Source organism: Canis lupus, chromosome 3, assembly GCF_011100685.1.
Source record: "Canis lupus familiaris isolate Mischka breed German Shepherd chromosome 3, alternate assembly UU_Cfam_GSD_1.0, whole genome shotgun sequence".
Lineage (NCBI taxonomy): Eukaryota > Metazoa > Chordata > Mammalia > Carnivora > Canidae > Canis > Canis lupus.
The window spans coordinates 15,217,870-15,233,508 of record NC_049224.1 but is presented as its reverse complement, the minus strand read 5'-3'; the positions used below and the strand labels follow the sequence as shown (position 1 = coordinate 15,233,508).

The following is a 15,639-nucleotide window of genomic DNA, read 5'->3' as shown; positions in this document are numbered from 1 at the left end:
CATGGAATTTGCTTTTCTTTCTTTGTTACTTTAAGGAAATTAAGGTCAGTATGATAGATTCAACCACTGTTTTTCAGGTATTTTATATGCATTCCTGGAAGCCCTAATAACTTGCAATAATAAACAAAATGAATTTGACTTTTAGGGTAGACACTCTTGTAATTGGTATTTTTACCAACTCAGGGTGTTTATTTTTTCAATCAATCAATCAATCGATCAATAAAGGGAATTCTTTCTATCCTTGGGGAATAAAGAGTAACAGAATTGCAACTTATGAAAAAGTTGTGGGAGATTCCTTAGTGGCAGTGAAAAAAATTCATACAGATCTAATTCTTACTTTAGACACGATCTTTGCATAAGTCAAAAGAGGGAATTTCCTCGTATTTTAAGTTCATTTACCTTTCTGTGTAAAGTAGTTAGGGATCAAGGTGTAATAAAATATTTTTACAAAGATATTAATAGGTAGTAGGTAAGGCTAGTATGGGCTAAAAGCCTGCATAGGAAATTATATTACTTTAACTTTCAAAATTGTGTATTTTCAATACTGAAAAATGGGGTTTTGAACACAGAAGTGATTTTGATGAATGACAGAATTCTGCCTAAGGCCTCAGTAAAGACAAGAACAAGGAACAGAAGAATAGGGAATCTACAAATTAGCCTGCTATGATTATTCTCTTTCATAACATTGAAGAACAGCTTTGAAAAGATCCAGTGTCTTCAGCAGTTTAAACTCATTTCTACTGTATCTAAGTAGCACATACTATAACTCAAATTGACAAGGTTGCCTGAGAAATATTGGCACAAGTCTTGTATAGCGATGAGGCATTACTGAACAATATTTTTTGGATGATAAACAGTAATGGAAATTTGAGATTGAAATGGCCTTTTCAAGGGAGTAGGTCACACCTACGAAAACACAAGATAGGTATTTAAGTTTGTCTCTCATTCCTGGATATTGAGCTTCTTCAAGTGTTGGTGCGTTAGTCAATTTGACACCTCAAGGATCCCTAATTTTTATGAAGATGTCAGCATGCTGGTAACATTGTTTGAAAGATCTATTTTTTAAAAAAAGTCTGTATCTTACTTGCCCCAAGACTGAATATAATTTTTCATGATGGTTACAGGGCTGATGACATACTGAATGGGTTGGGGGAGGAGAGGTTGTAGTTAGGGCAGGGTGGTGAAAAGCAAGTGGAGGGATATGAGGATTTCAATAATTTGCTGCTGTGATAATACTCTGTTTAACCTCAAGAAACAAAAGTAATAGCTACTACTTATTAGGCTTTGCTAAGGACTTGAGGAAAGAAAATCACTGAGCCTTAGTTTCTTCATCTGTATATAAGGACAATGTCTAGTTCTCAGGCTATGGCAAGGAAAACATTACACAATATATACAAAAACCAGTCCAAGCTATAACTATACAAAGATTTCAAGGTTTAAAATCCACATGTATACTTTAAGTAACTAAAAAATACTGAAAAATCCTGCAGGAGTTTTAACCTGTAGATGTGCTCCTGATGTAGTGAACACGCTAAAGAAAAAAAAAATGCTATACCATTAAGAAAGGAATCAGGGTTGAAAGAAACACTGTAATATAGATGTCATCTGTCATCGAAGACTCTGAAGGTCTCATACACTGCAAACCTTCAGGACATTCCAATACTGATCATTTTCGTAAGTTGAAAATGCATTTAATGCACCTAACCTTCTGAACATCATAGCTTATCCTACCTTAAATGTGCTCAGAACACTCAACATTAACTTACTGTTGGGCAAAACCATCTAACACAAAGTTGGGCAGAGAAGATCTTGCAAGGAATGTCTGACCTGAGACCTGAATCATCTGAGAAGGTGTCAGCTGTGAGAGGTTGTGATGGAAACGTAAGTTTGAGTGAGGAGAAGGTTAGCAACAAGACATGGGCAGTAGGAAGAGAGGCCCAGAGTCGGGAGGGTAGCCAGGTCACACAGGGCTTCATGGAGTCTGACATTTTTTTAAAGTGTTCTGGAAAATGATGGAGGGATTTAATCAAAGTGAATGACAGGATCTTATTTACTTTTTTTAAATTTAAATTCAATTAATTAACAGATAGTGTGTTATTAGTTTCAGAGGTAGAGTTCTGTAATTCATCAGTTGTATATAGCACCCGGGGCTCATTACATCATGTGCCCTCCTTAATGCCTGTCACCCTATTACCCCTATCTCATCACCCCCCTCCATCTGATTTACTTTTTAAGTGGTCACTCTGGTTGCTGATAGATGGATACTATGGAGACAGAGTCAAGGGAACCTTCCTCTGACCTTCCTAAAACTTCCTCTCTAACTTCTCTAAGTGCTTTTACATATACGTAATCTTCTATTATTTCACTTTAGGTATGTAGGACGCAATTTTACCAAATGCTTTTTGATGGACTCCATATCTTGGCCTCTGTATCTCAAGATTCATTTGTGTTCTCAATAGCACTTAGATGCTTTACATCTGGTAGGTACACAATATATAGTATAGTAACTATTCATGGAGCCCTGGTCCATCAACTATCCATTCTAGTAAAAAAGAACAAACTTAAGACTTGATGAGAGGTCAGTGTCTCAAGGAGAAGGTGGCCCTATAGGTTAGCTCATCCTAGCAATGGTGAGCAGTCTGAAGACAGGGCTTCTAAGTCTTCTACGTTCACTGCACCTCATTCTGTGTTGACATCCAATAGAGTTCATCAACATTAATCCAACTCACTAAAAGTTTGTTGAAAATCATCCAATGCTACACTTAAGATATGTGCATGTCAATGTGTGCAGATGTGCTCTCAAAAGGAAAAAAAAAGGAGCAAACAAAATTTGCACTCTAGTTAACGATAAGCACATTAGAGTATTAGGGAGAATACTAATGGTTGCAACTGACTTTGAATAGCACTAAAAAGGTCCATTTCTGTTAGGAAGGACATTGGGTTTGAGGTTGGTGTTAAGGAGAACAACTACCATGACTTCCTGTGCTTTCATGAAACCTCAGATACGAGGCCTTCTGGCCAAGTGTCTGCGATTTCATATTGGAGCATTTACTGTATCCCTGGGGGTTGCAGCTTTCTGGAAATTTGCTGTGGCTGAACCAAAAAGAAGGCATATGCAGATTTCTACAGAAATTATGATTCCATGAAGGATTCTGAAGAGATGAAGAAGGCTTATATCTTTCAGAGTGCAAAGTGATTTTGGAATATGAAGAATTTCTTTGGGTTGAGTTCCATTGAAGTTTGTCACTGACCTGTGTTCCTGAACTATGAAACATGAATGTTGGGTCATGGAATACTTTATAAATAAACAACCAACAAATGTTTTGGGCATTAAAAAAAAAAGCACCAAAATATAAGATGGATAGATGGATGGATGGGTAGAAAGATGGATAGGTTGGTAGATATGTGAAAAGCTGAATATATTAGAACGGCAGGATCAAAGCGATCTGTGTATCGGGATATGGATATTTATTGTAAAATTATTTCAACTGTTCTATGCATTTCAAATTTTTCATAATAAGATATGGTGAAGTCTTCCTATGTCTTTCTAACTTAACAATTTGGGTTATATTCACCTACATTTTCTAAAGGATCTCTGAAAAGATTTTGCGATCAATAAAGATCAGCAAATACAGTTAAAACATTAAATCATTGTTAAAATGAGTGTTTTGTGATACTTAATACAAATAATTACATATATGACTTATTGGGCAGTACAGTTTTGATTTAGCATTTTATCAGGAGTGATAGCAAAAGTACACTCAGCAGAATATAGCAACAGTGTCTCCCTGACACTCCCCCCACCCTCTCTCCTTACCTTAAGCTCTTTCTCCCACCCTCCACCTCCCCGGGTCCCTTTTCCCCATCGCTTTTTTCTGGTGCAAAGACACTGCCCAACTTAGGTAAGCATGGCATTTAAATGGGAGGGGAAATGATCAACATCAGTTCAAGATTAAAGTTCTATGGGTAGTTTTGTCTTTCTCTTTAGAGAAGTTTCTAACAATCAGAAGCACCACTGTGCCTACCATATAACGAAACATAAAAGCGCAACTTCTGGTTTCCACCTTCTTTATCATTTTTCTAGACAGCTTATTTTAATGTGCTCCTTTTGTGAATGATTTAAATGGAAAAAAATTGTTCTTTAGTTTTTCTTCTAAAACAACAGAATGCACATTCTCACATTCACACTTTTTTACTCTAGGAAAAATGAATAGAATGCCTATCCAAAGTATACTTTCAACTTTCAGTTTATATAGCAGACAATCGATATCTTTGAAGGAGACTTGAAGTGACAGCACAAAAGTATCCCTGCTTCGGCTGGGCCAACCTATGGAGAATGTTTCAAGTCAGTGGAAGCTTTACATTTTTGAAAGGTCTGCCCAGGTGTCAATAAATATGAGAAAGGGGCTCAGAGCTGTGTGTGAACGAATAGGTTGCATGCATTTTAAGGCAGTCTTACAGGAACACATTGAGAGATCTGGCATTCTTAAAATCGAGCATATGTCATATCAACATTCCTAGTACAAAGTATTTTGTTACTGTTTCTGAGCTCTAAATAGCCCCATGCAAAGGCACATCATTGAACCAAAGCATATGGAGGCGGCTACTCAGTTATGCTGAGCTATGCTACAATATCAGTTTGCGACTGCCTTACTCACCTTTTTCTACACATTTGCCAATGGAAATTTCTGCTCAGAAATTATACTGTAGCAAAGAAAGAAGTAAATACACGAGGGTGGATTCCACTTCTCAAGACATATCAATATGAGCCAGTGTTGCTGTCTGCTTCCTGCTGAATCGATAAAACATATGCACCTAGGCCTTAAGGAAACAGTAACTCTTTAAATTGCCCTTTATATTTACAATTACCTAATTACTTTATTTTGCCAAAAATAAAGGTCATTAAAATCATCTTGAAGCTTCACTTAAATTTCAGAAGTAGCCTGCAAGTTGTACAGTCTTTAACTATGTTCCATTTAACACATTTAATAGATGTAAAAGCTCACAAGTGATGATATAAAGGATAATTTACGCTTGCAATGCATTTTTGTCCAATTAATAGATTGCCTGCGTGTTGCATATTTTGCATGACAAAAGAGCAGAATATTAAACTGCCATTCATAATGAAAATGCACTTTGCAAATTAAAAGTGCCGAAACAGAAATTTTTCACCCTGTTTAGGAAATAAACAGTCCTTAACCAATTAAACTGCATTGTAATAATTCTATGATTTATTGCAAGTTGTTTAACTTTCAAAACTCGGCTAACCCATATTAAGGTCACAATCCATCATGTCTTGCTTGGAAAGCCAGCAAATAATGGCTGTTGTATTAGCTGCTTTTGATGATAGTATGAAAGAAGTATTAGCACTTGTCAACAAAACTGCTTACAACATAACATTAGCATGCATGGGCTGCTGTACCTATTTATTATTCTGGCAGCTTCACACATATTGTTACAAGCTTATAAAACATTTTGTCGGGTGGAAACCGAATGTACACTGTTTGGTTTTCTGATAGACTGGCAGCATAAATGTCTGGGCTGACTTAGTTTAGTTTAAGTGTAAATAGAGACACAAATTCTTCAACCTGTTCTCTTATTGATACTGAAAAGTGCTGAATTATTCAGCATCCAACTCTTCTGTTTGTGTCTATCACAGTTATCAATTACCCATCAGTCTTCTTGTCAAAACAGAATGGATTAATCTGGCTGAAAATAAGACAAATAAATGGATACTATAACAGGGGTGCGGGGTTGCCAGACTGTCAAAGGGAAATCCAGGCAGTGACATTTGCCGTCAAAAATGGGATCTCTGGCTTAAGTGAGCAAATGATTCCCCTTTGCGCGCCAAGAATGCACTTAGCTCACCGTAAGTAAATTAATCTGCCTTCTTTGACTGCTAATGCATTAGCACCGAGGTAACAGTTCAGTTGCTGAAATTCCTTTACGTTTAAATAATTTTGGTCATCATTGTTGTTTCTCAGGGAAATGCAGATGCTTTATCTTGGTGAGGAGAGGGTTGCCTGGTAAATAAATGAGCCCGCTTAACAATGGAGTTATTACAGATAGTTTTGTGCCACTTCATAGCTCTCGCCTCATGTGATACCAAGTAACTCTTTGCACAGATGGCTGGTGGAACCCATCCAGCATCTGCAAAGTCCATCCCTGTTTTCTTTCCCAAACATTTTATTTGGAAATCTTGTTTGGCAAACTTCCTGAGACTCTGCCTAGCTGCTCAAAGTACATATTTCCAATCTATCTCATTTGGCCCTTCTATAAAAAAAGAGCCAGCAAAGTGCCTTCTTATTTGGCACAAAAAATGCAGCCACAGACTGAAGCAAGTTTTAGGTTCCCGGCCAAAAATTTACAAGAATTTTATCTTAGATGCTTCCATACTGGACTGTTTTACATAGTCATCATTAACATCTGAAGCCTTCACATCGTGACAGGATCAAAACCCCCCAATCTGTGTCACCCGAGAGCTTACCTTTGCCACAAGTTCCCTCTTGTTCTTATCTTCCCAGACATTAGTATCCTAACTAGTGTGGACATGGTTCTTCCTGAGTCTGGGGATGATGAGGTATTTAAGGAGAGCTACCTGCTAGAAATGGTTCCATCCCCTTGATGAATGAACAGATTATTTTTGGATGAAATCATCATCTTTTTGCATGTTTTTGCTTTTCGAATAGATGGTGCAAAGAATTTCAAGCATTTAAAAACCAAAAACCCTCCTGTATTTGGGGAGTTCAAAAGAGGTCACACTAATAATTACATTCTAAGTATGACTTTCTCGATTCTCTTAAAGACTTTGACAGGCTGGAAGTTTTGGTCTCACATTCCCAGAACATTACCTCAAATTTCTCCTCAATGTAAATCAGCTTCCCAGAACCTCAGCATTTAGGGGAAATGCACAAATTGGCGTGGCCACAACTCATCTTTGCTAAATCTCATTCGCTTGGTATATAATCCCAAAACTACTTCATGGAAGGCAGCTATTTAATATGTGCAAACACTGAACCCTCTCCTGAAATGAGACAGTATTTTTTTTGCCAGTTTATCATTTTATTTTGTCACTACTGACCTTCTTCTCTTTTACATAACTCCCTTATATGCAAAAGCAGCAATGTACAAAATTTCGTGTGGCCTAAAAGTGTTTCCAAAATTTTACTTTTTTTCCCTTAGGATTAATTCTTTGCAATACTAGCGACTTAGTTAATTGACAGGTGGATGTGATGAACTTACTTCCAAATTCTAGATGACATTTCCTATTCTTTGAGGAACTTTTCAAAATATGTGTCTGCATTTCAGATCCAAGTTGTCCAAGCCTAGACATTCTCTCCCATTGTTCCCCATTGGTTCCTAAGCCCTATACAGTCCACCTTTACTATGTCTGTTATTTTCCCTGCAATTATGACTGTCACAGTGCTTTTGTGATTCATACATACATTCATGCATGCACCAGTTCATTTATTCAACAGCTCTTCGAGGGCCGAAAATGAGTGGTCTTGCTGCCTCAAGTCTTTCCAACATACCTTCCACTCTGGTCACCTGCCCTCAGCCTGAAATACCTTCTGCCTACCTAGCCTCTATATCTCAGTTCAAATGCAATCTCCTTGTAATTTTTTTTTTATTTCACGCACATGTTATTTCTTACTTCAAGTCTCTTAAGCACTTTTCTCTCCCTAATCACAATACAGTAGAATTCCTACCTCTGCCACTTACTAGCTGTATGATCATGGGAAATTATATAATCAACTGAGGGCTCAGTTTCTCCTCTAAAATCAGAGATACTATTACTCCATAGGGTGTGAAGTTAAATGAAATAATGCATGTAACATACTTAGAACAATACCTGTGAACATTCAAGTTCTTGTTATATCATTGTATGCAGCAATGAGTTGAAAAATATTTGTTGTAACATCTGTATGTTGACAGAGAAGTGTTGTAATTGCCCTTCGTGTTTCTGAGAGCCTTAAAACTCCATACCCCTACTGTCCCAGGTGATGGGCCGGGCCATCCAATTCTGGGCTGATCACTCTGGGTCATGCTGCCTGTCTTCATATCCTAGCCCTTTCCACTTACTAGCTCATCTTTGCTTTTTTTTTTTTTTTAAATGCAAAGTCAGGCAGTTAAAAGTCTCTATAACCTCATAGATGGCTGTTAAGTTTAGCTGAAAATAAAAGGTTTAGCAGTGTCTGATCCATAGCAAGACCTCCATAAGTGTAACTTGTCCTTACACTAGTGGCGTTTCAATATGCTACTTGGTCTAAATCTAGGTGGTGAGAAAGGACCATCAAAATAAATGTATAAATTCCCTGAATTACTGTCACATCCTTCTAAAAGGCTTCCTGAGTAACACTTCTCCTGAGCCTCATCTATTATGTATCTCCCAGACTGCCTAACAACTACCAAATTCTATCACTCCCCAGAGAGTGATTCACATTCCTCCTCTACTGGGACATCGACCCCTCTTTTCCAGCTTTCAGAGTGCTTCCCAATCATCTCTTCTCCTCTGAAATGTTGTACCTCATTTTCTCCCTAAAATGTATCATGTATCTTCTAACATTCAGTTATTAGCCTCCTGTCCATAAACCCTCCAAGAGGCCAGTCTTCCTGGCCTTGTATCTTCCCTCAAGTTGACCAGCCCCTTCCCCATCACACACATCTAGAAACATCCACCCTATCACTATCCATCTCCCATCCTTGTAAGTTTAAGAAGAAGCTTGCCTCTGCCCCAGACTTTTTGACTACCGTAGTCCTTGAAGAAAGATCTGTCATCTAAATGCCTGGAGCATTTAGAGATTTTACCACACAATTTAGCTATTAATTACAATGGTCTTGCAGCATTTGCTGTGTGTTTGCCTCTCCAGAGATAGGTCACTATCTTTTTTCGCTTCCTCGCTCGCTCACTCGCTCTCTGTGTCCTTGGCTAATCCACAAAGCTCTCTGGATAATCTTCCTGGCCTGTCATGGAGACCATGCCATTTGTCTTCCAACTGTCCCTGCTATTGGCCAAATCTGTTTATGGGTGCCAGTAAAAATTCTCCCTCCTTTGAAACTGTATTTCTGCCACTTCTTAAATTAAATGACATCTTAATTCTACAGCTGGCCTTAACTGATTAAGGCAGCACCATGTTGTGGGAAGAAGCATGCACTTCAAGACGGTGAGTCTGAGGTCTGAATCTTGGTTTTGCCACTGACTAATCATGCGAACTTGGGCAACTCATGTTTGAGCCTCAGTTTCATTCAATATAAAAATACTAGTACCCAGCTCACAAAAAAAAGCTACGAGGAATAAAAGAGATAAATAACATCAAGTGCCTGACAAATAATAGGGAAGAGGTTTTAGATACTTCACCCTTCCGATTAATCTGGAATCATATTAATGCTATCTACAATGCCTCATTTCTTTATGTACACATTGACACAATCATGATTATCTACAGATTTATGTTTTTATTGTGTGCTTACCCATGTATTTAACATCCCCTATCTAACAGTATCTTTAAGAGTAGTATATAGACTAATCTTACATAAACTTAGAACTGAGTGCTTTGTCATGAAACCTGTAGAAGCCATAACTTATTAGTTGTTCAAAGCTGATTAACACTGGAGATTACCTTTCAAATGAAACACTGGTCTCTCTTCTTCCTCACATTTAAGGAAATTGAAGGCCAAAGGCTAAAAAGTCCCTTGATTAAGGATAAAATGCAGAGTGGAACTACCATGCACATGGCTTGCCTTCCCATATTTGCATTCTAGAAATGTATTCTGAGATAATGAGGCAGTGTTTTGCAAGGTATCTAATGAAAATCTCCTTTAGAGCAGTCACAATTATCACACCAAAATGAGTCTCATAACTGAAATTACCTCCAAATTTTTAATAATTCCCTCAGCAAACACTTGTTCTGGTTGGGTGTATCCAGACTTTGGTTGAAAAATGAGTGGTTTAAAGCTAAAACGTGCTCTAAGTAGAATTTCTGAGTAGAGCAATCACAATCAAATGTCGAATCCCTAGGTTTGAAGAGAAAGCCCATTTGAACTTATTTTCTTTCGTTTTCTTTCTTTCTCCTTTGTGACAACAGTCTAAATGGCTCAACCTAGTCCATTTATTGACATGTCTGTTTCCAGCTACGAATATCTTCCTTTTCCCAGGGGACAACCCAACCTCTGCGTCAGAGCTGGCATACGGGGGTTAAACTACCTCTATGGGCAGGATACAGAGACAAACCTAAAGCTTTATGTGACTCATGTATGACTGAAATGATAGTCTATCACATACGGTGGGAAAGACAAGTTCTAGCCTCATGGTTTCATCCTTGAGTATCAAAGAAGTCTTGAGAAACCACAACTCTTACCACTAACTTTTGGGAGAACGGGTGGGCTGGGGAGATTTTACCGCTCCCTCTTTAAACTCATTATTAGATGGCTGCTGAGAAGTTCTGACTCAGCAACTTCCCAGGTCACTCAGTCCTTTAAAAAGGTTTCCATGTGACCTCAACACCACACAACATAGATTTATAATCAGTCTTCTGTTTGGAAAGCCAAAGCTTTAGAGAAACTGAGTGAATCATGCCAAAAAAATGGTATTTCAGTTCAACAATGAGATTTTCTCCCATATATATATAAACAGACTGTGGGAAGAATTTTCAGGAGCATTTTATTGCTTTGATGGGACAACAAAATATAAGGTTATCATAATAACAGTACGCTACCTCTTCTCCTTCTGGAAGGAAAATTTACAGCAAAGTAGTTTCCTAAGTGGCAAAGTGGACAAGAGCTTCTCTCTGTCCTGTGTACAAAGTGTCTAGTCTCAGAAGTGAGATTCCCAGAGCAATAATTTCTATCATGTTTTGCAAGAGGTTAAAAATGTATCTTTGTCAGAGTATTAGCACTGACAAGCTTATTACAGCAAACCAAGCCCCTTCTACTTCTTCTCTCTGGCTCTCTAATTCACCACATCTGAAATGGGTTTCAGGGAAGAGGGTAGGGAAGGTGGGATGCAAATAGTAAATAAGTAAATGAAACTCCATATGAATTCCCTTGAATTTAAAAACTGTTCTGTACGTATTGCTTTATTTTTACAGTAACTGTCCCCTTTATTCATAACTATCCCAGTAGAACTTTGCCATTTCTATGATCACTTCACCATAACAGGTACATACAACAAATGTTAGTTATCGTATATATAATCCCAATAGTATTCTGCGAATGAGGTATTAATGTTTTTATATCTGAGCAAAGCTGAAGCTCAGAGAGGTTGAGTGACTTCCCCAAGGTCACATGGTTAGCAAGTAGCAAAGCCAAGGTTCAAACCCAAAACTTTAAGACAACATAGTCCATGCTCCTTCCATACAGTGTCTGTCATATTGCCTCAATTGGGGAAGACTGGTTATAGGATAAAGATGTCATTGATTCTAAAAAGTGTCAGAAATACAAATTAGAAGGAATTTGATCATTCCCTCTAATTCATTTTTCCCTTTTCTCCTATATGGGCAGGATACAGAGACAGATCTTCCTCATTTCTTCATTTTTCCTATCTTTATTTTCCCCATTTTCATAATTAAATAAGATTTGTTCTTAAAAAAAAAAAAGAAGATTTGTTCTTGAGGTAGAGAATGGTGGCAAATGTGTTCAATTTCCTACTTCGTATAATATGGACCTTGACTTAGAAAAAAAAAAATACTTTCCATTCACTTGCCATAGCTGCTGAAATTCTCATCATTAGAGAGTCACTTCTTTGGATTAGGTGCACTTTGTCACCAAAAGTTGTCTTGGAACCATGAGAGACTCTTAACTGTGGGAAACAAACTGAGGATTGCTGAAGGGGAGGCTGGGCGAGGGGGCGGGGATTGGAATAACTGGGTGATGGGCATTAAAGAGGACATGTGATATGATGAGCACTGGTGTTATATTCAGCTGATGAATTATTGAAAACTTCATCTGAAACTAATGATATGTTGGCAAGCTGAATTTATGTAAAAAAAATAAAAGTTGTCTTGGGATAAGTAAGTTTAGCATGCCATTTACAAACTTTCCCAATATTTATGCACCCATTGTAATCAATCATAGAACACACAAATTTTGGCTAGTAATAAAGCAGCATGAAAGGTTCAAACAAAGTCTTTGTAACAGATAACAGAACAAGATTTTTAGGAAAGCATTTTTGGTAAGTTACTAAGAACATACTTTATAATCCCACTAGTGACTCAAAAAAAAGTACAGATAGGTTCAAAATGTTCAGTGTGGATCAATGTGTAGAAGATTTTGGACCAAAGAAAGCAATACAATGCAAGAATTTGAACGTGCAAGTGGAAGAACCATAAACTAATGGATTTTAGTGTTTTTGCTAAAAGGCAAAAGGGTACCAGGTAAGAAGCAACTTGATAATGATTATTTAAAATCAATAACTTTCCCAAAAGAGAAGTTAAGAAGCAAACAACAGAAGACTCTCATATAGAATATATTCTGAGAATTTGTCAGCTGTAATTATCAAATCACATCTTTGTCCTAATCAGAAACATCCTGAAATGAAATAATCCCCTGCTGGCCAGATTCTATCACATGACCCTAGAATGACACTGTCCCTAGTAATCATTGGGTAAATCATCCTGGCCATCAACAAATATGAGTAGATTTGTCTAGAGGAAGGGGGAGCAGTGAGCAACAGCCCAAGCCAAAGCTCTACCACCTGTTGCAGCTCCAACAATGGCATGGACTTGGGCCACTCACACAATAATTCCTGGCAACTCACTGCTTGCTATAATGTAGAATGTAGTAGAAAGTGGGTGTGGAAACTGTAGACTCTATTACTGGGGTGGGGGTAGCTGCTGACTGGCAGAAAGGCTTTGCTGCAATGTGGATTCACCTCTAAGGAGACCCACGGGTGCAGCCTGACAGCACTGCTCAGCGTGTTGCACTAATGAACAGCCCTGTGCTAGGTGTTTTTCCCTCTGTTAAATAAATACTGCAGGACTCACAAAGATGCTTGGAAGATTTCTGTATTTCCTTCTTAAATAAACAGGCAATTGCAGTATGATATAAACCATTAAAATTGCCATTGTTTAGGTTGAAAAAGGGTTGATCATCAGTGATTTCATATGACTTGACCTAATTGTTAATTGGTCATGCAAATTTGGTACTACAGTTTAACTGTGGAAAGAAAACAAGAATTCAAATGTGAACACTAAATGCCTTGTGTTTTTTTTTTTTGTTTTTGTTTTTTTCAAGGAAACCCTTTTGGGTTAAAAGAGAAGGCAAATTCCTTTTAGCTGCAATTAGTATTTGTGGAATATCTAATCATATGGTGCTGTGAAGTATACACAATACACAGAAGAGACCAACATTACCCTTGAGAAATTTATCATCTGTATGTGAGGATTTGGCTAAATATAGAACAAAAACAGCATTTCCATTTTCTCCATGGCAGACAAAAATGGCTATACTGTAAAGTACAACTAATCTTTCATAAACTATACTGATTCCAGTACACACATACCCCGAAGTATCAATTACTGGCCTTATTTTTTAGGCACACCTGTCCCCCTCTCCAAATGAATATACTCCCACCCCCAACTCATCCCCCCTTACACACTATTAGTTTTCTTTCTAGGACTGGCTTGATAATTTGCAGGAAAAACACGAGACCCTCGTTTAAAACTTCTTAAGAATTTCAAGATGTTGAGAGGAAAGCATTAAACTGGGCTCGTCTAAGCATGGAATCCTGTGTTGCCCAGGTTGTGTGCCTATGAAGTAATCTTGCTGCTTTCTGTTTCTTAAGTATGCCTATGCCTGGCTCATTCTACCCCAAGGCTTTGGCATTGCTATTCTCTCTGCTTGAAATGCTCTTCCCGTGGCTAAGGTATCAGCAAAAATGCTTCCTTCTCTAAGAAGTTTTCCTTGACAACTCTGTCTAAAGAAGCTCTTTTCATGTCATTTTCTGAATATTGTTGTGCTCTCTTTTCATTACTTTCCTGTTATTTTCTTGCTAATTTACTTATTGACTTATTGTCTTATTTCCCTCCACTGGCATATAGACTCCACAAGAGAAGTGACTTTACCTTGTTCACTTCCTCCTGTTTATACGACTCTTCAAACAGTACTTGGTACATTGTAGGTATCCACTAAATATGTTTTCGATGAATAGATGAACAGGTAATTATTTACAAAATACTTCTAATTTATAAAAAAGCCTTACTGGTCTTCGAGTATTTATTGTTCCAACCAACTTAGCTAATTCACATGCATGAATCCAAACATAAGAATGAACCAGTGAATGAAATTTAATACTCCAGCTGATGCAATGCATCAAAAGTGGAACACTCATTCAGTTATGATTGCTAAGTGATTTCTCTTTATAAATCATACTACATTCTAAAGGTCAACCCGCTATTAGTTGTATCTGCGATGCATCTCATATCTTAAAATATTTTAGGTAAAAGTGCATAGTAGACATACATTAAAATGTTGACAAAGGGGCGCCTGTATGGCTCAGTCAGTTAAGTGTTCAACTCTTGGTTTCAGCTCAGATCATGATCTTGGGGTCGTGGGATTGAACCCCGTATCTGATTGGGCTCTGGGTTTGGCCTGGAGCCTCTTTGCTCTCCCTCTTCTTCTGTCCCTCCTCCCCACCACTCATGTGTGTGCTCACTCTTTCTTTCTCTCTAAAATAAATACATAAGTCTTTTTTAAAATGTTGACAGAAAACATCTCCTAGAATAATTTCTAAGAAAATATGGTAATTTTTTATTGAAACTGTGCTTGTTGGTAATAGGATATAATTAAGTCATTATTAAACACTTTATTAGAAAGCTGAATGCAGCTATAATTTTTTTCACAAAGCTAATATTCAATCTAGAGTAGCTAAATAACAACAAAAAAATTGAAATAATTAAGAAAGGTCACAAAAACTAGGACCTTGGCCCCTTGCAGGAATTGCAATCCTGAAAATAACACTGGTTGAATTAACTGGGAGCTTGTGTTAGATTGTAAACCCTCTTATAACCTAGTTATTTAATTCTATCTTCTGAATTTAAAGGTCAGAGATGGTGGCCCCCTAAGTCTTGACTTGACTTTCCAGGGCCATTTGGTTCTGCCTAGAGTTGGGTGATTGCTTGCAAATCATCCTTTTCATGATTTCATAGTTTCCAGCTATAACTAGAAATTAACAAAACAATTTATAAGCGCTGACTGTTGAAGACATTCCTACATATCCAACGAGATACGCAATGCAAGCTAAATAGGAGAGCATTTGCAATTTAAAATATAATTTTCCATAATGAAAATGTAAAGCAGTCGTTCTGTTTTATTCAGTATGGCAGGTTAGGAATCCCCGTGAAGCTACATTGAAGCAAAGAGTAGATTAATAATTTAATTTGGTTCAGAACTATGCAATGGGGCACCACAACCTTTTATTCTGTAACCAGCTGCTGACCCTAATATGAATGAACCAATTAGACATCTCTATTTAATTGTTGGGTGACCCATCTAAAACTCACTAGGAATTTTTATTTTAAACAACACTCAACAGTCTAAAAGAATCCTAGTTATCCCCCTGGTGGAGGTGGTTGATTTGATAGAAGCACACAAAGGAGTTCAGCAAACGGGGGGAAGAAACTGCAAGATCATTTTAGACTGTGT

General features: G+C 37.6%; 1 protein-coding gene and 1 long non-coding RNA gene across 4 annotated transcripts in view; one reads left to right on the top strand and one right to left on the bottom strand.

Annotated features, from left to right (window-relative positions):
- KIAA0825 (uncharacterized protein KIAA0825 homolog) overlaps window positions 1–15,639 on the bottom strand; it is a 382,383-nt gene that overhangs the window by 62,733 nt on the left and 304,011 nt on the right. The window lies entirely within an intron of this gene.
- The window catches only part of LOC106558567, a 109,605-nt gene that overhangs the window by 92,838 nt on the left and 1,128 nt on the right, over window positions 1–15,639 (top strand). The gene's annotated exons all lie outside the window — the stretch shown is intronic.